Here is a 26,043-nt window from a genome sequence, read left to right on the forward strand (position 1 = left end):
GACAGGGGCTAGGGAGCAACAGAGAGGGGGCAATTCAGTATTGCTTAGCGCCAGGGAGCACTAGTGACTAGCTGGGGGGAAGAGCATAAAAGAATATGCCGGAAGAATAAACCAAATGGGATGCAAAGGATGGGGGAACCAATGAAAAGCTGGGATCAGGATCGGGGATCTGAGTAGGAAAACTGCACATAGGAAAGAGAGCAAGAAAATAAATGGACTCCCATGGAGAGGTGATATTCGCCTACAAAAGGATACAAGTCATAGAATGGCGAAAAAGCTATGCTTCATGAGAGGGGCAAACATAACAAGGGGAGGGAAGGCCTTTGAATAATAAGAATTAAACTAATGAGACTGACACTAAAGCCAACCAATGATAATGCACTGACCCGAAGCCTCTATTTGTATTGTATACAACAGGTATATCGGCAGCTAAAGATGTCTCTGGGATAGACCTAGAAAGGGAATGTATTTTGAAATCGATTTATAGATTACTTTTACTGGGGGCAGCTTTAAGTAGCGAGTTTGGCACAGACAACTCAATCAAAGAAACACAACGAAGCACAAATGCATAAGGTCTTTTAAAACTGAACCACAAACTTTTAAAAAACAAAGTATATCTATTTTACCAAATAGGTGAATGCCACAGCACATATCTCTCATTCACTGCTATGCTGGGAAACCCCGCCAAACTCAAGAATTCATTACAGGTTTAACGGAACGATGTAAAAATGTTTGTGGGTGAAACTATTTTTCCGGAGTTTTTGAATTGTTTGGCATGCCTTCTAGTTGTTTCTGGAATATGCAGTATTCGTTATCAGTCCACGGTGTTGTTAGTCTTGTTTTACTCCTATTTTGCATTTTTGGCTATCTTGTACTGTGCTGCAATGCCTTCGGGGCTATGTGCCAGATATTTTATTACTAAACTGGTTCTTGTACATCAACTAAGTAATGCAAATCCCTAGTTACCTTATTTTCGTCAAAAGTGACTCTATAAGGGTTAAGCCTCACCTTCATTATGAATGGATATAATTATTTCGTTTCATATCTGCGCTTGTAGATACTCACACACACAAATACATAAGATGGTGCTGACCAGGGACCCATGTGGTATCGACTTATAATGCAATCGAGACTGGAGGCAGGATGCTGAAAACATGTATGTCAATGTGTGGGTCTGTGTGTTTGTGTACAAGGGTGTGCCTTTATAGATACACATTATTATTTACACACCATGCACCAGTGCTTAATTTGTAAAACAATGAGTGCCAGTGCCCAAAGCTCTGCTCAAAAGCATGTGCCCAGTACAGTATCGGTGTACCAAAGCTCCACTGTCTTGAACCCATCTGGTTACTCTTTAATCTGCTACCAGACTCTTCTTGCCCCTTTTATCTAACTTTTGCAGGTTCTTGCTTTCTCTCTTTATGATGCTTTTCCATCTTTCTCTTTGTCCTTCTTTTCGCTTTGTGTGTTTTTCCCTCCCTTGCTCTTGGTAAATGTCGGATGCAGAGAAATAAGTGCTGATGGCTCCCACCGGTTCAAATTAAGCACTGGCCATGCATTCAAACAAATTATTCTGTTGTCCTCATTTCAAGTCCACTCTTGACTGCTGTTCTGTGCTTTCTCACACATAGTCTAAGAGGAGCCCTCCCTGCGGTCCACATCTGTATCTGCAGCGCACATCAGCCGCTGCTGTTCAGGACATGCCCAGTCTCCACCCATGTATTATCTCTCTGAGACAGGGTAGGGCAAGGCAGCGCTGCATTGGGTAACTTTGCAGGGGAAAAGTGATCTAAGGCCGCACAATTAACTATTTGCATAGCTTTGTAAACGTACTGTGTCAACTAGCATGATGCAAGGACAATGCAAAGGCTTAGTAAATCTGGGCCAAAATGTCTCACAAGTAAAAGTGCATGCTCTGCCTCAGGTGAGACCTAAAACAAGTTACGTCTGGAGCATAAATCCCTGTCTACGAATAATGGTAAATAGGAAATTGTGTCACAACCGATGGATGGCTCCATGGGAATGCCAATGTACCATGCATGGGATGCCCCCTTGAGTCAAAGTAATGCATAGCACAACTTTGTGTTACTTTGGGAAATTATCCAATTCAAATCCTTATTTTCATTGGATAGTAAATCCTAGCATAACACTTTGTGTCGGTTATGCATAACAAAAGTAACACAAACCCAGTACAAAGCATTAGTAAATCTGGGCCCAGGTGTGCAAACCTGTGTTTCCCCTGGCTCATTTCCAGTTAGGGGAACCACTTTGTTTCCAGCTGAAGTGCCCCAGCTGGTTCCGCTGGTGGCCTATCCACCACAGGGCTGCCGGCTTGAACACACCAGATGATCCGCCCTATTTCAGGCCTGGTTTATGATTCAGATTTTCCCTGCCCTGATTCGCCAGACTTGTAATATTTCACTTTCTCTGAATGAATTCTGATGTGTTATCAAACTACTGTCCCACCTCACATCCATCTTTCCCATCCAAACTGCTGGAGATGTCAGCCTGCAATCAGCTGCTAGAATATGTGGAACAGAAATACCTGGGCCACACTATGTGAGCAGGCTTTCAACAATGCATCTGTAAAGAGGTAGTTCTTGTAGCAGCTCTTGGTGAGCTATGAATTCAGCCTGATAATGGTGGAGCTGTAGGTTTAGTTTTGCTGGACCTTTCTGCGGCCTTCGACAACATGGTTCCCCTGTGCTTGTTAAACAGACTGGAAGATCACAGTATTGAGGTACTGAACTAGCATTGTTCCAAGAGCATATGATAAATCGGGTCTATTAGATCTCGCTTCCTCTGTATTCCTCTATTATCTACTACTCAGCCCTAGTGTGTGGCGTTCTTCAGGGCGTAATTCTTTCCCCTGGTTTATTCAATCTCTCTGAAAGCCCATTGACACACCTGCTCCAGTCATTTGGCTACCTGTTTTTCATCTACACTCACAGCACCAAGGTACCCATTATGAATGGCCCAATAAATGGGCCCGATTTCCCCTCACCCCCAGAGTCACACATAATGTGAGCAATAGTAATTCTGCGATGGGGACCATCCAACCCATTACGACCTGGAGCCTGTGGATTTACTTAGAAATTAGGAATTACTGGGGAATTGGTAATTCAGTATCTGAATCCTCTGGCAATTCCTCATTTTAGGCTAGACTTTCAGCTGCTTTTAGAAGCAGAAATATCCTGTTTTTGAAAAAAAAATTATTGTAAAAAATAAATACATTCAGAAAAGATTCTACTCCACAATAATACAATATAAGGGGAAAAAAGGAGAAAGAGATTATACAGGGGTAGTAGCAAATAAATAGAATATCGGTAGAATATAAATATACATGAAAATAGAGATATACAAAAAATTATCTGAGAAACAAAGGATGCTAAAACAGCACAGATAAGAAACACATGCTAATCCCATCAGAAAGTTGGCCTATGAGTCGTCTAAGCAGCCCCATGTCGACCCAAATGTTTGCAAAGCATGGATACCCCTTGCTTTAGCTAAAGCTTTCTCTCTTTTGCCGGTTTCTGAAACAATTAACCACCATTCGGTCACAGTGGGAGGCTTGTGAGAGATCCCGGCTCTAGTGATTGCCAGCCGGGCAGCAACCAACATAATTGCAATTATAGATCTATGCCGGCCACTACCCTCCTTATAACCAAGCATCTTTTCAGCTATCGTAAATGTATATTCAACCCCAAGTCAGAGTTTGATAACAAATAATATCTTCTCCCAAAAAAAGACTTAAAGCAGGGCACTTACCAAACATATGAGTCAGATCATCTGCGTATAGCTCACACTTGGGGCAGTTACAACGCGCCCCTCCGTAAACCCCGCCTTGAGACCATCTAGCGGTCCTCTCCAGGGTATGATAAAGTGCACAGATTGTCCGAAATTGTTGCAGTCGTAAATTAACCTAATGTACAGAGTATGCTATAGTATCAAAAGCAATCTTCACCTCTCCTGTAGTAATATTTATCCCTAAGGTCTCGCTCCATCTTGAGGCTAATTTTGCACAACCATCTAATCTAAACTGACAGAGAGATCGATACATCCTACTGATAGCGGCCTGACGGTTATGAGCACACAAGCACTCCCACACCTCTGAGCTTGAAACACTCCGGATAGCTAAGTGTCTAACAAAGTAATCCCTTATTTATTTATGCATTTTCAAGAGCAAAACAGGCAGACATAAGTACAGGCAAAGTATCATGACGAATGTACAGGTTAAACAGATACAATGAGATAACGAATCCGGTATTGAGGCTAAAGAAGCACAGTGAGCAATAAATCAGTGTACAAACGTTCAGAGGCAGTATAATGAGGATAACTATAGGTCACACATAGCAGCAGTGTACAGTCTTGAGGTGGGTCCATGAAAGGGGGGGAGACCGGGGGCGCACAGGAGCATATATCACGCATGAAGAACTCAGGTAGGTGCCACATTACCAGTCTGTGTGTTGTCGGGCCCATCAATAGGGTTTGAAAGCAGATATGCAGTGAGGGGTCCCCAATTATCTCGAGGGAGGAAGGTTAGGTGGAGCAGTTCAGCAAAGGCGCACATTTGGTCCTGCCAGTATACCATGTCTTGCATCCAATCCTTAAATGTAGGTGCTCTGCCCCGACCCCACCGGCATGCTATGCGTCGTTTGGCGAGAAGGAGGCTGAATAAGACGAATTTCTGGTGTTTCACTGCTAGGGCCTCAGTGTATCCAAGGAGAGCAAAAAGGGGAGTGTGCGGAAGATGTAACGAGGTCATTTGTTCCAGGGCTTCGAGTACAAGGAGCTAATACTCCTGCACGGCACTGCAATCCCAGGCCAAGTGTAGGAAGTCAGCCCTGCGACCCCACACATCTATCATTGTCCCACAATTTAAAGCGATGAAGTCTAGCAAGTGTATAGTATGTGCGGTGTAGAAATTTGTAATGGAGAATACGGAGGCGGCATCTGGACATGCTTTGTTCCATCTGTTTGCAACAATAGGTCCACTGCCCATTAGTAATAACCAATCCCAATTCTACAGACCATATAAAAATATATATGTTGGCCACATTCCATGAGTTTGGAACTCGACCAGATACCCCAATTTGCACAATTACTTCTCTAAGCACAGGAGCCAACAAACTTTTACAGCTCTTATAAAACTCAGCCGGGATAACATCCACCCCAGTTGCCTTCCCCAGCAGGAGCCCCCCTATTGCTTCCATGATTTCCTCCACAGTGATTTCCTGCTCTAATAAGAGCGAGTCTTCTGCTGTCAAAACCGGGAGGTTATTCCCCTCCAGATAACTCAGCATACCAGTCAGATCTTGTGCTGGGTCTGGAGAATATAATTGCTGGTAGAAGATAGAATTTTGATCCGCAATCTCCTGGGGGCGTTTATATAATGTACCCCCCTCACCCTTGATAGCTTTAATCATCGTATTAAGACGGTTGTCCATAGGTACCTTCCCTATGCGATCGCTGTACTCACATTGTAGTGTCTTGTGCATGGTGAACCTAGCCGCTACCTTCTCTTTTAAAGCCCTATTTATAGCTACCCTGTCCTCCACTAGGAAGGCATACAAAGAGTCCTGATCTACCGCTCCCTATCGGACAGCCTCAGCATGTAAGCCTTTAATAGGGTTCCTTAGCTAGCTTCTCTCGTTCTCTATTTTGTTGCCAAACAAACTGCTGGGTAGCTCCTCGAATATATGCTTTCATAGCATCCCATACCACACAGGGAGAAGCGGACCCTAGATTGTCTTCCAAATATTCTGATAGTTTTCTAGAAATAAAAGCCAAATATTCAGAGCCCGTAACCAGATAACGTGGAAAAGAAAAAGGGCGAGCTGTTTTAGGCATAGGGTTGGCCAAGAAAGATAATAGTATGGGATTATGGTCAGATGTAGGCCGAGGATACACCTCCATATCTGAAACCAACAAGATGCTATCTGAAATCCAAGCCATGTCAATCCTAGAGTATTGTCGATGCGTTATGGAGTAGTATGTGTAGCCACGCATCTTGTAGTGAATGCAATCGCCCTAGTTCTAAAATGGAAGCTCTTACCTTCGCCATCCTAGAGTTACGCGGCCGGCTAGTAGAATCTATACCATAATTAATAACACAGGTAAAATCTCCCATTACAACAAGCGCCCCCTGCCATTCCACTAATTCCAAGCAAATGTAATCAAATAAAGTCGGATCATCAACATTAGGACCATACAATACATAAAACACATATTTCACACTATTAATCTCAATTTGAGCCAAGGCCCACCTCCCTCTTTGATCCGCTAATATCTTATGAACTTGGCAATCATGTGACTTAGAAACCAAGATAGCAGTGCCCCTTATTGACACATTTTGTGAAGTGCATATTATATTCTGAAATCCCAGTTGATTAAGAAGGCCGCGATCTTGCATGCTACATGCGTTTCCGAAAGAAGTATTATATGAGGTTTATATGCCCTAAGCTCTTCCTGTACTAATTGTCTTTTAGATCCCCTATTTAATCCTGACACATTCCAAGACAAGCACCTAATCATTGCCAGACCCTTTGATGTAGACGTCATACCACAGATCAAAAAAGTAAAAATCCTCCATTCCCCACCTCCCAATCAAAAAACCATAGGCATTCTTTTTGACTTTTTCTTTTTTTATAACCCCCACACCCTCCCCCAAAAGTTGCCGCTGAATATGGCAGCTAACATCTCATCGCACCACAAAAGCAACCCCAGTCAGCCCCCTGCAAACCCCCCCCCAAAAAACCTTAACTAGTATATTGCCCAAGAGTATAATTCTTCCTAGATCAAGAAAGAATAAAAAGGAAGGGAGATGCTATGCCGAGCAATCACTAAAGAAAAGAGAAAGAAAGAAAACAGCATATTGGCCTTTAACAACCTCAGAGACCTTCCAATCCCTATCTGCAATCCATTATAAGCCACAAATCTCTGCCCCCTTTATCTTTTTACAGAATACTAAACACCATCAGGTCCAGGAAGGCCTTTTGAAGAAGCTGAACTACATAGGTGCGAGGATCTGATCCCTTCTTGCCTTCTGGAACCCCAAATAATCTTAGATTATTCCGGCGTTGTCGGTTTTCGAAGTCTTCAATTTTAGCTTGACAGGCCAAAAGCTGTGCATCATGAGACTGCACTGTCTTAACTGTAGTCGTAACAGTCTCTTCTGTCTCTGCAACCCTTATTTGTAGCTCGGCCATGTCCCTTGTTATTCCAGCCACTGTGCCCATCACCTCCTTCAGTAATTGTTGAATACTAAGATAGTCAGCTCTGATCTGGGCATGATATTCTTGTGCCTCCTGTCATTGCTCTTGTAATACCTGCAGTATTACAGCGAGTGACGGCTCCTTAGTAGACGACTGGTCTTCCGTCCTGTCTGTTATATCCACAGTAGTTACCCTGGTCATATCCCCTAACTCCAGGGTCGGTACCCCATTAGGGCAGGGCGCACTCTCTAGGCAGTTCTCATTAGGATGATCCACGATAGTTGGATCCACACAGCTGGCATCTCGTACTGTTAAGTGTATCTCCTGATTCCTAGTATTTTCCATACCTTGCCCGTTTTTCAAGCCGGGGCAAGAGCCGAACAGCCGGGAGATCAATTACTTAACCTCTCCCTTTGCTTGAACCCATTTTCGTAAAGGGCTACTCTCCAGGCCAACTCTCCGACGAACGCCAGAACTGTTATGCCAACTGTGTCCTTGCAAATCTGTCACCTTCTTGCGAGGTTTGGCTACCTTAGGTTCATTTTTATTATTTTTATTCCCAGAGGAGGAGTTGGGAGTATGCTGCAGACCCAGCCTGCTCATCCCAGTGATCGTAATATCAGGCGTAATATCAGGCGTAGTTGGATTCCCTCTTTTTGGTTTAGCACCCTGCTCCATATATGTAGGATGAGTCCCTTGGCCCCCTACAAGGTTTTCGGATCTGTCCCCATTCACCACAGGGCTAGACTCGTTAGAATCCCGGGAAATACTAACCAGGCTCTCGCCATTGGCATCCGCCATTTTATCGGCCCCTGCAACCACATCACCCTCTTCTGATATTAAATCATCTGTGATAGCCAGAGTCTCCCCAACACTAGGCCCTCCGTATAGTCCGAGGCAGACACATTCGCAGTTCCAGCAACACCAACATCCCCCGGATCTATTTCCAATTCTGCTAGCCCTACAGAGTGTAACAAAGTATCCTTGGCCTGTGTTGAACACAGTTCTGAAGAAAAACTGTCCTTTGTGACCACCTTCTGTGCAACATTCTTGCCAGCACTGCACATAATCGTTTTAATGGCGATTGCATCGGTTGTTTGAACCACCACCTCCCCCTCCGAAATTAATTCAACAGCTTTACCCGCTTGCAGCAGACGAAGTGCAGGTTTGCCGGCCCGTGTCAGACCTCCTTTTGTCCCGTTTCTAACATTCCCAGGTGTCGGAGCCTCTTCACCCTGAGGGGCTCCTTGCAAGCCAGCAGTCCTCGTAACCCGGGCTGGCTTTGCTGTGTTCTTCAGTGGCGCCATTCCTTTCACCACTGTAGATTCTGAGATAAGGTCAGAAAGGCACGACCAATAGAGCCCCGAACCACAGGAGCCGCAGGCACCGGCCAGCCAACACACCCGCCGAGAAGACAGCCAAAGCCGCTGAAAACTCCTTGCGGGCCCAAGCATCCAGGTAAGCAAAATCCATCCGGGCCGTTGAAGTAGCTACCATATGTGTATTAAATTCTCCCCCAGGTACGGCAGTTCATGGGGATTCTTCTCGCCTCGATAAAAGCATTCTCAGCGGCTGAGACAGGGCGGCACTAGTCCGCCATCTTCCTTCCAGAAGCAGAAATATCCGGTGAAAGTTAAGAGATCCATGGTGTTCCAGAGGATCTCATCCAGTGTTTACTTTGAGCCAGTGGTTTCCAGTGCTCAGCACCGGCACTTAATCATCAACATAGGCGCTTGAGCACCATTTAAATACACATTTTTGGTCGGCACAGGGAGATTAAGTGATTCACCAAGAATCACAGAATGTTGCCAAAGCTGAGAATCAGACCTGGTTCCTAGCTCTGAAGTCGGCAGCTCTGGCCATTACACCACATCCTCTCCCCACTTGTAGGGTTTCATAGCTTCTGTTTTAGGCGGTGCTAACAGGAGAAGTGGGCTGGTGGAAACTGCCTCCTGACGAAAGCCCCGGCACTTATCTTTTTACGAATTAACCACTGAACTTATCATCCTGTGTGGCTTGTAATTGCTGTTGAAGAAATTAGGAGGCAGCTGTTAATGAGGGCCTAAGTCAATTGAATGTGCAAAAGAACATAACATTTGATTAAAATCGTATGATTCCAATCCAAATCAATTCCCCCACATGCTAAAGTTTGTACCATCTTCCTATTTTGGAACACGTTCTCCATCTTTTCCAAAAACACGCAAAATAGTGACTGAAAATGCATTTATCTCTTCATGTGTTGACTACTGCAGCGACACATATTTAGCCACACCCTGAATACTTGAGCAAAAGTACCAATAGGAGTCTGAGGCCAGAATTTTGCTGATCACTATGAAACATGACTTCATTTCTCCATCACTTGCATCTCTTCATTGGGACTAGTTCATGAATAAACCAAAGTCAAAGCATTTTTGCCTTGAGAACATGTCTTTATATAGCCAGAAAAGCCTCTTCGCTTCTACACCTAGGCAGATAATATCTTCTACAGTGTGGAGCCTAGGACGGTGGTTTTTAAAATGTACATTATGCTTCTCTTGGGTGGCTAGTCACCATGTCAGTGGGGCCTACAGGGGAAAAAGACAATCTTTGTGCGTACTCTTTGCTGTTGTGTTAACAGGCTTTTTTCCCTTCAACACGACGGCCTGAAGGAAAGCAATGATACGTCAAGAATATCTGAGGGTTACCAAACAGAGTCTGAGGGTGGATGTGAGGCTCTTTTAATAGCCAGAATAGAAGCTCAGGGGCTGTGGTGCCTATCAAGGTGGTGTTGTGGGTCTGGGAAGACCAGCCTCAAGTCTGTGAAAGCGGGACAAGACAATGTGAGGACTACCTATGTGTCTCTTGGTTCCTCAGAGAGCCATAAAAGGGTACATTCTGATATGCTGGCTGCAGTGTAAGGGTGTATGTTAAGGACAAGGTCCAGTAAAGGGGTTAATGCACAGTCAGAATGAGTCTCAGTATGACCAGGGAGAGTCTGAAGGACTATGCGAGGGCTGTCTGAGGTGGCTTAAGACTTACTGGGGATCTCTGAGGATGGACGAGAACTAGTGTATGATTGGCCAAGGTCTACCTTGGTTTATGGCACAGCTGGTTAAGGGTCTGTTAAGGCTGGCTGAGGGTCTTTGAAGGATACATGAGAGTCTATGTAGCCGGCTGAGGTAACATGCATGTTGACTAAGAGCTCAAGAGTGTTAGCTGATGATGTGTGCTGGCAAACTTAGGGCCCTCTAAACTGGGATAATGAATGCAGGCAGGCTGTGGAACTGAAGGTCGGTAGAAGTCTAAGGAGCCTGGTTGCCTGCAGGGAGTCTCTGGGGAATTGCATGGATCAAGAGGCCTGAGCAAGAGGGCTGTGCCCCAACATTGCAAGCAGGCTCCCCCTTCTCCTTCCCACCTGCATACATTGTTGGGGGCAGGAGGACCACAGAATAGCCACCCCAACCTGTTCCCCAGTGTACATTGTCAGGTACATTACAGCAAGTAGCTTGACTATGTCCCTCAATACTTGTCTACACACATTTTTGGGGTCAGACTGTCGTCATAAAGACCCCATGTGCTCACCTTAGGCGTTTTACTGCCTGTGATTTACCTCTTCTGTCTGTGAGTAAGAGTGAGCTGCTGCTGTCCGTGCCACACTTGTTTTATGTGTGAAGGAAGCTTGCATTACTGCTAACTCTGTTGTACCTATTGTGTGTTTCAGGGAAAGCTTGCACTGCTGCTGCCCATGCTGTAGCTGATCTTTGATTGTCACAGATGCTTGCACTGCTGGTGCTGCCTGTGTTGTATACACTGTTGGGCGGACTACATTTTATGTATGAAGGGTGGATCTGAGGACATGGCCCTCTGTACATCATGCTTGTTCTCCAATGTTAGGTTTTAGACTAATAGTCCTTATCTTGAAACACACAAATTCTACAGTATTTTATTAGGTTACATCACTTGGGAGGGCACAGCCAATGTTTTTATTTTTTATGCAAGGGCAACATAAATAGGTTTGAGAAACAGGACAGACGGTGCTGGCGCATATCATTCCAGGGGCTTAAAATGGGACTCGTTTGAGGCATGTCTTCAGAAAAAGCCTTTGTTCTACCAAGGAAGGATGTAGTGCCAATGGCTGTAGTAGCAATGAGTTATGGGTAGAGCATGCGGAAACAACAGATGGTTTTTACGCAACTAAATGAAAATGAAGCTAGCTGATAGAGTTAAAAGCCCAATGACTGGTGAAGTAAGCATTGATTAAAAGCAATAAATATGTCCAGGAAAAAAGGGGGGAACTTATTCAGTTGAGGAGCAACAGGGGCTTGAATTCAAAATACAGCAAGCACACAAAAGTGCCCCTGAGACCATAGATACGAATATATTCACTTAAAGTCTAGACACAGTACGTTGCCTACACTTAAGTTCCACTACGGGACAGTATTGCATAAAGAGAATTTACACGACTGTGAGTCTGGATATACAAATACTAATTGCCATCACCAAAGAGATTTTATCAAAAAATATTTAATATTTTTAATTCAATTATTTATGACCATTACCACTTTTTTGTTCTTTTTTTTGTTCTTTTTTGAAAAGAACAAAATGTTGTCTTTTTTAAAGAAACAACATTTTCATTATCACAAAAATTAAAACAACACATAAAACATTATCAAATCATAATTAATACATTTACAAACAATGAAATATACACAAATTCTTGACATCTTTTGGTCCTAAAGTTGGAGAAAACAAATATACATCATACATCTGGAAAGCCATACATCATTGTTCCCTCGATTAGATTTCAATTTAACGGTCCAAAAAGGGAGAGGTCAGAGGTAGCATTGGAATGGATTATGAACAGTTATACCACAATTCATTCGGTACACTTTGACATTTCATAAAATCTCCAAACACTTATGTCCTGTTGCTGCTCTTGACCTTGTGCATAAGAAGAAGGGAAAGTTGTGTGAAGTTGAGAAAGTAGGGTTAAACCAAAAAGTGAGCCAACGGGTTTCAACCTTCAAGTGTGGGGACCACAACGATTTCAAGGAAGGTCTTCCTCAGGGCTGTACTGCTTTATGTAGGACACTAAAGAATAAAAAATACCAATCAGTATGGTGCCTAGTAATGTAGTCCATCATACCAACTGTGAAGGAAAAATGTGCAACTTACAAGGAAAAGGGCAAAACGCAGAACTTCCATACCTGAAAAGGTGGAATAGAAGATCGCTTTCTGAAGAAACCAATTTGTTCTAAAAATAGGTGGCAGCCGCTGCCTGTAGTTTTAAATCTCTGTAAATTGGAAAAAATATATATGTGTATATATCTCTCTGTACGCATAGAGACTTCAAAAAGCATTGCAAATAGATGTTAATCTTTTTATTTTGCTACGTCTCATCTAGCATTGATAAAAATAACCTGGGATTGGACGGAGCCTACAGAGCATGCATCAAACTGATATACATTTTTACTCTGGCTAGCGTTTGTTTTTTGTGCTATGTTGTTTGGGGACTCAAAAATATACATTCAATACTAAGGCGCACGTATTTCAGTGTGAGGTGCAAAGTAGTTGACCTGCACCTAAACGGGGCCTTTAAGGCATCTTGAAATGAATAAGTGCTGTAAATTGTTCAGTAACGTTTAGCATAAAATCGGCGCTATTTCTCATTATGAGCGAATTAAGGTGAGCATGGAGTGCGAGTAGTAGCAATCAATAACTCCAGTCTTGAATAAAAGGTAACAACCAGACTTCAATATGACACATGTGCTCTCTATCTTGCACTAACGATGTAGTTTTTGAACATGTCCTGAAATATACATAATTAACGCAAAAAGCGTGCAGGGCATTATTTGGCTACTGCAGCGGAAGGATTATCTAGTTATTTCTAATGGTTTTTGCCCTGTGTATCGAAACTGCCGGGAAAACGTGTTCCTAATTAATCTGTACACCTTGGTACCGTATATTAAACGGACCAAGCATACTAAACGCATGCTGTAAGTCGCATAAGTGATGGTCTAAAGATGTCATGTCTGGGCGTGCATCGCGCTCGCTTGTACTGGCATGTTTCAAAATGAGTGTGGGGTACTCGCGTCGCCGAAGTTTCAGCGCGTCCATCATGATCTAGATGAAACTTGCAACCGTCTATTTAGATAAACCCGGCAAGCTGGACTAATGCTTGGGGCCACATAAATGATGGTTTAAAAACTAACATGTAGTGACATACATCGGGTTAATGATGGCGTGCTTTAAAGTGGACATAAACTACTCACGTTGCCTGAATATCGGCACGTTCTTCGTAAATTGGCGGGTATAGTAACCGGAATTCTTCATCTAGCGCACGTGGTGCGGAATTACTTTCGCCGAGTTTGAGAGAGCTCGTCGGGATAAACGCTTTCGTCAAACAGTCATTTCCGGGCCCCTAACTCCAGGTGCATTATAGGATTTTGTTTAAGTGCCTGGCTTCCTGTGAATGGAAAAATACCTAAACGGAGAGCAGCGCCATCTAGCTCCAAGATCACTGAATGTCTTTTTTTTTAGGAAAAATGTGAAACAAAGCTTTATCCAATACTGGAGTAGATCTAAAAAACTGCTGTTACAAAAAAGAGCATTCTGTTATAAAGGATATATATTCTATGCAAGACAACCTATATTTTTTAAAAAATTAGAAAATGAAATATTACTGCCCATAGGGATTATTGCAATACATGGACAGTGGTCAATATTAGGTCAAGTGCAGGAAAACGCACAGTTGTTGCCGCCCTCATGCTTGTTGTAATGGCTATACAATGTTCAAAGTTCAATCAAATACGGTGGATCGTGTTTGATGACTCATTACCCGGTTGTTACTGCCCATACAATTGTTACAGCGCCTATACAATGGTTAATACTTGATCGGATACAGAAATAGGAGAAAGAAAGACGCACAATTGTAACCAACCATATGATTGTTCTGGCGGCTATACAATGTTCAATATTTAGATACAGTGCATGATTTCAGATAGCTCATTTAACCCAAAATCAGTAGTTCCCAATTTCAATATGTATTTGGCTTCATAATTGGCTAGAAGAGTGTCAATCATTGCACCTTTGATCTTTTTTAAAACCGTCTATTTCATTTCTTGATGGCCATGGTTTTTTTCAATGCAGTTTTTCACCAAAGGGGCTGTCAAAATCCTACATTTAATGCGTGATCTATGTTGGGTGATGCGTGTTCTAATCTGTTGAGTTGTCTTACCCACATAGGCTAGAGAACAAGGGCACACTACGCAATACACCACATTAGTGGTGTTACAATTGGTGAACTCGACATGTTTAATGGTTCTGTTTCTGTATTCAAATTGAATGCCTTCGATAGTGCTGTCACAAGATGTACAACTACCACACCGGTGGTGACCTTGAACCGGAGGTAACGACAACATCGATTGTATAGTAGAAGGGGATTTGATGACATGTGTATTTGCCCGGACCAAATGGTCTCTAATACTCCTGTTTTTCTTCAACGCAAAAATGGGGAGTGTCCCAAATGAGTCTAGCCCTTTGACACATTGCCAGTTACGCTTAACAATCTTTTTGACTTCATTGGTGGATCCCGAGAAGGTTGTTACACAAACTAATGGCATTTCTTTAGACTTATCTTTGGGTGATAATAAGGATTCCCTAGGGGTATACCAAGCCCTCTTCATTGCCCTTTTAGTTAGCCTTCTTGGGTAGTGACGTTGAACCAATTTTTCTAAGAGTATTTTTGCATTAACAAAATAGTCCTCTCTCCGGGAGCAGTTTCGGCGTATTCTCAAAAACTGGCTAAATGGGAGATTGTCTTTCAAGTTTCTTTGATGAAAGCTGGAGAAATGTAATAACGTATTGTGATCTGTTGGTTTCGTAAAAAGGGTGGTGAAGATCTTTCCGTTTTCATGCTTTATCATCAAATACAAGAAATTAATTTCTTGGTTACTGGAATGAAAAGTGAACTGAATATTTGGATTCCTCTGATTTAGCCAGGAGCTGAAATCTTCTAGTTTTTGAATCGGTCCCCTCCACAACATGAATACATCATCAATGTATCTTTGCCAAATTTTTATATGGCCATCAAAAGGATTATTATGGTAAATCCAGCGTTCTTCATAGAGGGCCATAAACATTATGGCCATCTTGGGAGCAAATGGACAACCCATCGCTGGTCATAAATAATTGAATTAAAAATATTAAATATTTTTTGATAAAATCTCTTTGGTGATGGCAATTAGTTTTTGTATATCCAGACTCACAGTCGTGTAAATTCTCTTTATGCAATACTGTTCCGTAGTGGAACTTAAGTGTAGGCAACGTACTGTGTCTAGACTTTAAGTGAATATATTTGTATCTATGGTCTCAGGGTCACTTTTGTCTGTGCTTGCTATAAATACGTCCAGTGCATCTATTGCACATTTTAAACTTGACTTATTATCAGGACTTTGTGTGACATTACTCACTCTTCATTAACTGGAACTTATATAAAAGATTCATGAGCTGTGGAAAAAATTATAATTGTGGTAGAGAAATTGGTTACAATTCAGGGAGCTGAATGAATAAGAACTTAAACCATTGAGGAAGTCTGCAGTAGTTTAAGGGCGTACCGATACAGCAAAGCTGCACTACCAAAGAGGCATCACAACACCTTAAATTTGTAAGAGGATTGTGAAGATTTCCTTTTGAATGATGTGTTCAATGTGATCACACTTTTGGGACAACCTGTCTGTTGTTTATGGGTTAACTGTACAGTGGTCCACAATGCTTGTTGCAATGAGGCCCGAATTGTTTATTTTACGTGTTTTGGATTAATATCCTAAAGTGATTGGTTGATAAGTGCTGTTTCAAGATCTATTATGATTTTTCAGTAATATGTTATGGGCATTTGTACTGTGCACAACTCACCTGGGAGGGCATCCTGACCTTGAAGCAGGAGCTGTATGGGCCAAGCTAGCGTCAGGAGTTCAGGTCTTCAGTTTCTTGTGTAATACAAGAATTCAAGAGGAGGCTCAGATGTGCAGGGGCAGGTCGTTTCACGCTTTAGGAGCAAGGCAGGAGAAGTCCCAACTTCTGTATCTGGTTCTGTGTATGAGAGGTGTGTGCGAGTAAGAGTCTGGCTGAGCGGAGGTAACTGGTAGGTTTGTGGGGGTTTATGCAGTTGCTGAGGTACAGGGGTCAGTGTCAGACTGTGCATGTGTGTGTGTGTGTGTGTGAAGAGTTTGAAGAGTGTTTGTTTTTGGACTGGGAGTTGGTGGAGCTCTTGCAGGTGAGGGGTGATGTGATTACGGGGTGGGAGATTGAGGGTAAGCCTGCCTGCAGAGTTTTGTATGGTCTGGAGTTTGAGTGTTTATTACAGCATAGAGTTTGTTTCCGTAGTCCAGCTTGCTGGTGATGAAGACATGGATGATGGTTCTGCGAGTATTGGTGGGGAGGCATTTAAAGAGCTTCATGAGCATCATGCGTATGTGGAACCAGGAGACGGAGGTTGTATTCACTTGGTCCGTCATGGTGAGTTGTCGATAACTATTCCAAGGTTCTTTGGGTGTGTGGATCTGAGTTTAGCAACCCATTAGTTGGAGTCCCAGATGGATGTGTCTTTGCCGAAAATTACTAGTTTTGTCTGTGTTGCGCTTGAGGCAGTTGGGTTTCATCCATCTGTTGACTTCTGTCAAGCAGGTGGAAAAATTGGTCCGGGTGTTTGGCATCTTGTAGGAGAGGGAGAGTATGAGATAGGTGTCATTAGCAAAGGATATGATGTTGATTCTCTGGGCATAGTTGATGCTGGTGAGTGGGGTCATCTAGGCATTGCACAGAGTGAGACTGACTGAGGATCCTTGTGGCCCTCCGCAGATAAGGTTGAAGGCATTGAAGGTGTAGGGGGCCAGACTGACCAACTGGGTGCGGTCTGTCAGGATGGAGCGATTCTAGCAAAGTACAGGACCTTGGATACCGGCTTTGTGCAGTTGTTGGATAAGGCTGAGTTGGGAGACGATGTCGATGGCTGCGGAAATTAGTAGGATGAAGGTAGCAGTGCCAACTTTGTCCATGATCATATATTAGTTATCCGTTGCGGTGATGAGGGCGGTGTCTGTACTGTGGTTATGCCTGATTTGGATTGAGTGGTGTTGAAGAGATGGTTGTCAGTGAGGTGGGTGGGTAGTTAAGCATATGTATAGAACCCCTACTATGCATGCAATAAACAAACTGATGAGAAAAATAGGTGAGGCCAGTTTTTTGTGGTAAGAAATTAGGTGCAAGAGCCTCCTTAGAATATGTTTTGGGTTGGCATTATAAAATTAAAGTAAAATTCCATAAGCAACTCATGTTTTATCAATATCCATGACGTCTCCATGGATGTTGATGTGAATTAAAGGGTACACCCCTTTTGAATATAGGCCACCCAAAATCAATGGTTATGAATAATAAACGTAGGACACAATGACACAGGACATCTTCAAAGTGAGTAAATGTGCCTGTGTGCTGCCTTACCACAAAAGACTATAATGAGCTGCAGACTATAACATGCTGCTTTACCACAAAAGACTATGACCTGCATCCAGTCATTCTCAAGTATCTTCTGATTTCTTTCTCCAATCTCCTGCTATGCAATGGCAGCTCATGAATTTCTGTTTTAGAGTCAGTGAGTGGATGACGCCTCAAAACACTTATCGTACGATATCATCAGGTTTCGGTATAACAACAGAAGACCAGAAAGAGTACATGAGGTGAGGAATTTAACAAATATAGAGACACAAGGCTTTGTAACAGTTCCCTACATTTCAGATATTATCAGCATTCCAAACAACCTAATGGCTGACATTTTGTCCATAAAACAAAGGAGATTGTGGAGATGACCAGCATGAAATGAAAAATGGACAACAGCGCTATGCAGAGAGAAGTTGCTATCATTTGTTTTGCTGTAAAGATACTGCTGGATTCTTTTGTTGATGTACTTGCATCCTACGCTAGAATCTGAAAGGCAATGCCTCTTTTTGTATGTTCTTCCCCACATTTTTGGACTAATGTCGCACTGCTAACCAGTCCTTAGTGGCAGTGTACTAACCCGTTTCAATGTATTTCGAATTGGCTATCCCAAGTTGACAGAGAGTGACTTACTAAGTCCCTAGTATATGATACCCAGGGCATGTAAGGCAGAGTGTCCACCCAGGCTGCAGCACTGATTGTGCCACCCTATGTGTGACATGGTACAAAATGTCTCCCAGCCTGCTAATGCAGACTAGAAGGGTAGTGTTAAAACTGCTGGTTCGACTTTGCCATGTGACCCAATGACAAAGCCCCTACTTCCCTTAACAATATATGGAAGGACTGCCAAGCCCTAAGTCAGGGAGCTGTATGTCATTAAGTAGGACATGTATATGTGTCCTGACAACAAAAACTTCAATTTTTGCAGTGGAAGAGTTAGCAGTCCTGTTGCTAACACATAGTTACTGGCTGACCACTCAGCCCGACTAACTTCTGAATGGCACTACTGAAATGGGTACTTCAAGGTATCAAATTAAAAGGGGCATTAAACCAACTTGATGCCCGAGTCGAATTTAATGTCAGTTTCATGAAAATGCAACTTTTAGAAAATTGACACTCTGCGACCCAATCTGTCCAATGGCCTCACAAGGTCACTGGCCACCTGCCAGCTTTCTGCTCTCCGGGGAATAGTGTGAACAATGCCCAGGCTCACAGGGTGAGGTGTCACCTCCCCATCCAAGGAAGCCCAAGCCCAAAAGGCTAATTTCAAAGGCAAAGCTTCATTTGGTAGACAAATGGTGATAACACTCCTGATGGGCTGCCCTTTGTTCAGATAGATAGGATGGCGGTATGGACAGAGAGAGGAGACCAGTTCACAAACCGTTTTGTCCTTGGGCATATAGTCCACAGGTAGCCACTAGGGTGGGCTAACAAGCTCCTACCATCCCAAGAATGGTTCAGACATATTGAGAGAGGGCAGAATAGTGCACTCTGAGATTGCAAGATACCACACATAGCCAGAAGGTCATCACAAGGTTAGAGGGGACCTAATAACCCATTGGCTAGTGACCGCATCATCCCCCCAGGGCACATTAAAAGGATAAATATGGCACCCCTGACACCCTGAACCTCAGGTCATGTCGGAACTGGAGAAAGGACCGAAGAAGGACTGCCCTGCTGACCCCTGGACTTCGCATGGAAAGGCTGTACCGTCTGCTGGACTGCACCTGCTGCACCTTGGGCTAGCTAAGAGAGGACTGTGCCTGTGATTCCTGGCTTGAGGAAACGTTCCTCTGAAGACCCAGACCAAAGAAGTGACTCCAAGGGTCAGTGAGCTGACCCCCTGGAACCAGCAACAGGGCCATCAAACCTAAATTAGCTGACCTCGGCAAGTCAGTAACCACTTCAGAAGAATCACCACTGACTGCCGCTGGGCGCCCCAAGAGACCAATCTTTGATGGCCAAAAGTTGTACCCGAGTCTATCAGACCGGGAAATGTCATTTGAGTCCACATTTGTTGCCCAAGAAGGACACCAGCCTCGACCAAGAGATATCGCTGGTACCACTGTGGAAGGATACCAGTAGCACAGCATCAGCTGGCCTTCTACTGGCTCAAAGAAGACTTTGAAGGAACCCAACCCCTGTGTTGTCAAAGTCACCCCACCAGACTCGTGGACCAAGGAGTAACCAAAAGAACACCCCCATTGACCGCACAGCACCCAGAGCATCTTCTATCTCCTGCTTCTGCAGCATCAGGACTGCACCATTGAAGTCTATGGTGGTTGTTCTGTAAGTTGAGAACTGGACTGGAGAATGCTTTGGTGGCCAGTTAACTATCCAAATACTCCTCACTGCCACTGGCAGACCTTTTCCCTGTCGGATTTGGTTGCCCAAGTTGGGCCTGAGTAGCTGAACACAACTCTTACAAATTTTTCAAATGTTTACAAACTTCACGGTTGCCAAATCTTGTTTGCAGTTGTACTAACATTTAAGTTTTCTTTAAAAATCTGTATCTTCGGAACCCTCCAGTGCATTTCGCTATTCTTGGATTCTAAAAATTCATAAAAAATATAGTGTATTTTTATAAATTAGTGTTGGATTTCTTTGTGTTGTGTGACCTTTTTATTTTGCTGTTTGGTACTGTTAAACACTTTGCACTAGTTCCTTTGTTTAAGCCTTGCTGCTTGCAACCACATCTACCCAGGGTTGAGCTTAAGGTTTTACAAATAAGCCTGACTGGACCCAAGACAGTTTTTGTGAGTGTATAAAAGGTCGTACAACTGTACCATATATCAAGCCCAAATCCTCAAATTGGTTCCTAGTGCTGGGATCCAGAACTTGTGTTTAACTGTACCAGACAATTAATAAGTTAACAACCACTGAAAAGATCCACCAATGCAACACTGAAAAGAAGTTTTAAAATGTTTGCCAAGTTCTTTATATCCAAGGCACTGTTTTCCAGAAGCTATCACAAAAATTGACAATAAGTGGCAAAACGTTCTGCAAAGTCTGGAGCTGGGCAGGGAAACGAAAATCAGCCCATGGATCACTGCCAAGAAGGAGGACCTGCAGATTAGGCCATCAGTGCCATGGAGGGAACTAGGAGAGTGTAGGCTGAAATTGCAGAGGAGATCACTCCTGACGGTGGGGATGAAGAGGATGGCAGAGATCTCTTTGACACAGAGGAGGACAACGAGAGTGTGGTCCCCACAGTTCCATCAAGGCATGACACCACATCTGGAAGTGGAAAGAGATCCACTTTAGTAAGAAGTCCCAAGGACCTAGAAGCGCAGCTCAGCCTCTTAGAGGTCCAGAAGGGGAAGCGGTCTCTGTGAGATAACAATGAAAGGAGAACCCTCCGGCTAACAGAAAGAACCTGGAGACAGCACCCCTGTGCCTCCCAACTAAAACTTCTCCGACAGACCAGTAATGCTTACAACAGGAACATCCTCAAATCTAAAAAAGAGTGCTTTACATAAGAACTGGAAAATGCTCAGAACAGACCTCGTAAGCTCTTTAAAATGGTCAAACACCAATCTAACAAACTGGCTAAAACTTCCAAAGATACCTCAAAATCCCTAATACCTGTGAGGAGTTCTCCTTCTTTACAGACAAAATTACCTGAATACTGAATACTGAATACTGAATACTGAATACTGAAATATTTATAGAGCGCTCGAATGCCGAGGCGTCGTCGCGCTGTAGTGACACAGGGAGCTGTAGAAAGTAGATCTTTATGTGAAGAGAAAAGCCAGGTCTTTAATGCCTTTCTAAAGCATTGTTTGGATTTTTGTGAACGTAAGTGAGAGGGCAGAGAGTTCCATAATCTGGAAGCTTGGTACGAGAAGGACCTGCCGCCGCACCGCATTCTTCTTATTCTTGGCTGGCATATCAGATCATGGTTGGCTGACCTTAATGCGCGCGATGGCACATAGCGAGGGAGAAGTTTAGACAAATCATCCGGTCCCGAGCCACACAAGGGTTTATGGATCAAGCAGAGGGCCTTAAATTGTATTCTGGCTCGAACTGCGAGCCAGTGAAGTTCCTTGATAGCTTTGGACATTGGGTGACGGTAGGGAAGATTTGGTAAAACCCTAGCCGTGGCATTTAGAATTGCCTGAAGTTTATTAATTTGTTTTTCACCTGTGCCCAGATAGAGTGAGTTGCAATAGTCCACTCGGGACATTATCAGGGCGCCCATTACAGTTTTTTTTAGCATTGGAGGAATATAGGGTAGGATTTTTCTAAGAACCTTAATGGTGTAAAAACAGGTGGAAGTAACCTGGTTAATCTGCGCTTTACAGGACAGATCTTTATCCAACAAGAAGCCAAGATTTCTGACCTTGTCAACGGGACTAGGACAGGCGCCTGCCTCAGGAGGCCACCAAAGGTTACTCCAGACAGATGGTTTATGACCAAATTCGATTATCTCGGTTTTGTCCGCATTTAGTTTCAGGAAGTTACAGCTCATCCAGTTTTTTACATCCAGAAGGCAGTTTTTAAAGCATTCTGCCGTGGCATCAATGGTCTGGGATACTGACACTATAATTTGAGTGTCGTCGGCATAAGACACTAATTGTAGGCCATGAGATTGAACCAAGGCAGCTAAGGGAGTAACATATAGGTTAAACAGGGTGGGCGACAATGCCGAACCCTGAGGGACCCCGCCTGGGAGGGAAAATTTGTCAGATTGAAGACCTTCCCAGTGTACTTGTTGGGTTCGAGACTCCAAAAAGGATGTTAACAGAGTTAGTGCAGTACCAGTGAAGCCTAAAGTTTTTAGTCTATTTAATAGGATTGAATGGTTCACGGTATCGAACGCCGCTGTAAGATCTAGTAAGATCAGGGCCGTTCTACCACCCTCGTCCATTTTTCTTCGAATGTTAGCAGTGGCCATGATCAGGGCGGACTCTGTTGAGTGAAAGGGGCGAAAGCCATGTTGAGAGGGGTCCAGGAGCTTGTTATGGTCAACATACCTCATCATTTCTTGGTTTATGGCTTTTTCGAGAATTTTAGCTGGCAAGGGTAGGCAGGATATTGGTCGGTAATGCTTGAGTACCGTAGGATCTAATGAGTCCTTTTTGAGAATAGGTCGAATGCAAGCTTTTTTCCAGCAACTGGGGAAATCACTGGACGAGATGACATTATTTAGCAAAGGGGTCAGGACAGCTGCCACCGTCTGTGGAATCAGGTGTAGAATGCGAGGCGGACATGGATCTAGTGGGGACCCTGACTTCATCTGAACAATTAGATCAACCACCTGTGTCTCCTCTAACAGCGGGAAGCTGGGATAGCTAAACCCAGTCAGGAAGGCTGTACCATTGTTGTTATTGGACAAAATTAGTGCAGATGAGCTAAGATCGTCATACACATTCTGAACCTTTTGCTGGAAGAAGGTTGCAATATTGGTCACGAGGTTCTGATCAGGGCTAAAGAGAGTATCACGGGGGCTCTTGGTTAGGTGAGTGACAGTTTTAAATAGCTCTCTGGTGGTATTAGAGGCTGCCTGAATTTTATTTGTGAAATATACTGATTTGGCCTGAACTATTGCTGACTTGTATTCCTGTAGGGCTTTAGTGTATACTAATTTATTTAGAGCACTATAATCCGAACGCCACAACCGCTCAAGTCGTCGACATTTCATTTTTATGTGCTTCACTTCTGCGGAATACCACAGCGCAGTTACAGATCGTCTTCTAGCTTTTCTTTTTATTTCAACAGGCGCCAGTTGATTGATTGCCTGACTGATCCAGTTTTGAAATTTAATTGCTCCCTTGTTAGTATTGCCAGATCCAAGGGCAGGAGAGTTATTTGTAAGTGAATCAGCCAAGCTATTAGGTTCAAGTTTATTCCAGGGGCGTATTTTTTCAGGAAGTAGGAGGCCTCTTCGGTGATTTAGCAGGTTGTTCTGAGGCAGGTCAAAAGAGATGGCACTATGGTCGGACTAGGGGACTGGTAGGATCGAGGTAACATTAATGTGGCTATTGTTGGTAAAAATGCCATCAAGGGTGTGACCCGCAGTATGGGTAGGGCTAGATATTAACTGAGTCATGCCAAAACCAAGAAAGTTGTCTGTTAGAGTGGCTGAGTCAGGATCATTATTTGCTTCTAAGTGAAAATTAAAATCACCCAAGACAGTGTAGGAAGCAGAGTTAGATGTGGATTCTAGGAAGGTGAGTAGTGCTCTAATAAAAGGTGCTCTTCAGCCGGGGGGGGGGGGATACACAAGGAGGCCAGTAAATATTATACAATTGTTGCTTTTAATTTTAAAGCTCATGGCTTCTGCTTCTAGACCCTGTTCTGGTAGTGAAAGTACTTTTAGATGGGATTTATAAATAATCCCAATGCCACCCCCCACTGCTCCTGACCTATTGACAAATTCCACCAGGTACCCTTCAGGAACGGCGTCATTCCAGTCTGGTCCTGAGGTCTCAGATGCCCATGTTTCTGTTAAAAACATTAGATCAATGGCATGGTCCGCGATAAGAGCGGAGATTTCATGTTTATGCTTGACCATGGATCTAGTGTTCAGCAAAATGCACTTTAGGGAACTTTTTCCATTCATCGTGCGGCTGGATTCACAATTGTGATTATTGTAGGCCCGTAGACAGGTGTGGGTATCGGTGCAATCAAGTGGGGCGCATAATTTGTGAGGTTGGGGAGAGGGATTGTTGAGCCTTAATTGGTCACAGGAGTCACAGCTAAATGAGGATGAGAGGTCGGCTAGATTTACTATTTGCCTCGGATAGCAGGGGAATTGGTTCAATTCTAGCAATTGAGTGCTTGAGTATTGGAGAGGCTGGGTACGTTGAGAAAGGCCAGAGTTTCCGGCGCTAGGCGCGAAGCTGGCGCGGACGGGCGCAGACGGGCTTGCCTTCGGCGCGCCACCGGCGCGCCCGCTGCGCTCGTCTGCTGCGCTCCCTGTGAGGGAGGGCCATTTTATGCTATCGTGCGAGGGAGGGGCGAAGACTGGACCGCTCTCAAAATTCACCCCCAAGATGGCGGATGCAGAGGCGAGTCACACCCCCAACAGCGTCTGCTCGGCTGCTAAGGGGCAAGAAGCCTGAGCAGGTAAGCACCAAGATGGTGGTCTAGAAAACAGTTGATCCTAGTGAATCAGGATTCTAAAAAGTAGTCTATGTGCCCGCAATTGGTTATATACAGTGAAAATTAAAACGGCGATTTCAGTCCTTACTTCAGCACACCAGTCCCGGCTTTCCGCCTCTGGACTCACATCACGCAACTTCACACAATGCTCTCAGTCAGCGGAGTGGGAGGGAAGTAGTAATTTATGCTATCGTGTGAGGGAGGGGCGAAGACTGGACCGCTCTCAAAATTCACCCCCAAGATTGCGGATGCAGAGGCGAGTCACACCCCCAACAGCGTCTGCTCGGCTGCTAAGGGGCAAGAAGCCTGAGCAGGTAAGCGCCAAGGTGGTGGTCTAGAAAACAGTTGATCCTAGTGAATCAGGATTCTAAAAAGTAGTCTATGTGCCCGCAATTGGTTATATACAGTGAAAATTAAAACGGCGATTTCAGTCCTTACTTCAGCACACCAGTCCCGGCTTTCCGCCTCAGGACTCACTTCACGCAACTTCACACAACGCTCTCAGTCAGCGGAGTGGGAGGGAAGTAGTAATTTATGCTATCGTGCGAGGGAGGGGCGAAGACTGGACCGCTCTCAAAATTCACCCCCAAGATGGCGGATGCAGAGGCGAGTCACACCCCCAGCAGCGTCTGCTCGGCAGCTAAGGGGCAAGAAGCCTGAGCAGGTAAGCGCCAAGATGGTGGTCTAGAAAACAGTTGATCCTAGTGAATCAGGATTCTAAAAAGTAGTCTATGTGCCCGCAATTGGTTATATACAGTGAAAATTAAAACGGCGATTTCAGTCCTTACTTCAGCACACCAGTCCCGGCTTTCCGCCTCTGGACTCACTTCACGCAACTTCACACAATGCTCTCAGTCAGCGGAGTGGGAGGGAAGTAGTAATTTATGCTATCGTGCGAGGGAGGGGCGAAGACTGGACCGCTCTCAAAATTCACCCCCAAGATGGCGGATGCAGAGGCGAGTCACACCCCCAACAGCGTCTGCTCGGCTGCTAAGGGGCAAGAAGCCTGAGCAGGTAAGCGCCAAGGTGGTGGTCTAGAAAACAGTTGATCCTAGTGAATCAGGATTCTAAAAAGTAGTCTATGTGCCCGCAATTGGTTATATACAGTGAAAATTAAAACGGCGATTTCAGTCCTTACTTCAGCACACCAGTCCCGGCTTTCCGCCTCAGGACTCACTTCACGCAACTTCACACAACGCTCTCAGTCAGCGGAGTGGGAGGGAAGTAGTAATTTATGCTATCGTGCGAGGGA

At 44.1% G+C, this 26,043-nt stretch overlaps 1 protein-coding gene and 1 long non-coding RNA gene across 4 annotated transcripts in view; one reads left to right on the forward strand and one right to left on the reverse strand.

Annotated features, from left to right (window-relative positions):
* Window positions 1-26,043, forward strand: part of LOC146833667 (flavin-containing monooxygenase 5-like) — a 249,701-nt gene that overhangs the window by 19,236 nt on the left and 204,422 nt on the right. The gene's annotated exons all lie outside the window — the stretch shown is intronic.
* LOC146833668 (uncharacterized) lies at window positions 11,706-13,602 on the reverse strand. The gene is made up of 3 exons (XR_014960264.1): window positions 13,466-13,602; window positions 12,401-12,487; window positions 11,706-12,284 (listed from the first exon to the last, which is right to left on the reverse strand). It is a non-coding gene; the product is annotated as an uncharacterized LOC146833668 (long non-coding RNA).

This window comes from Triturus cristatus, chromosome 4_2, assembly GCF_964204655.1.
Source record: "Triturus cristatus chromosome 4_2, aTriCri1.1, whole genome shotgun sequence".
Taxonomy (NCBI): domain Eukaryota; kingdom Metazoa; phylum Chordata; class Amphibia; order Caudata; family Salamandridae; genus Triturus; species Triturus cristatus.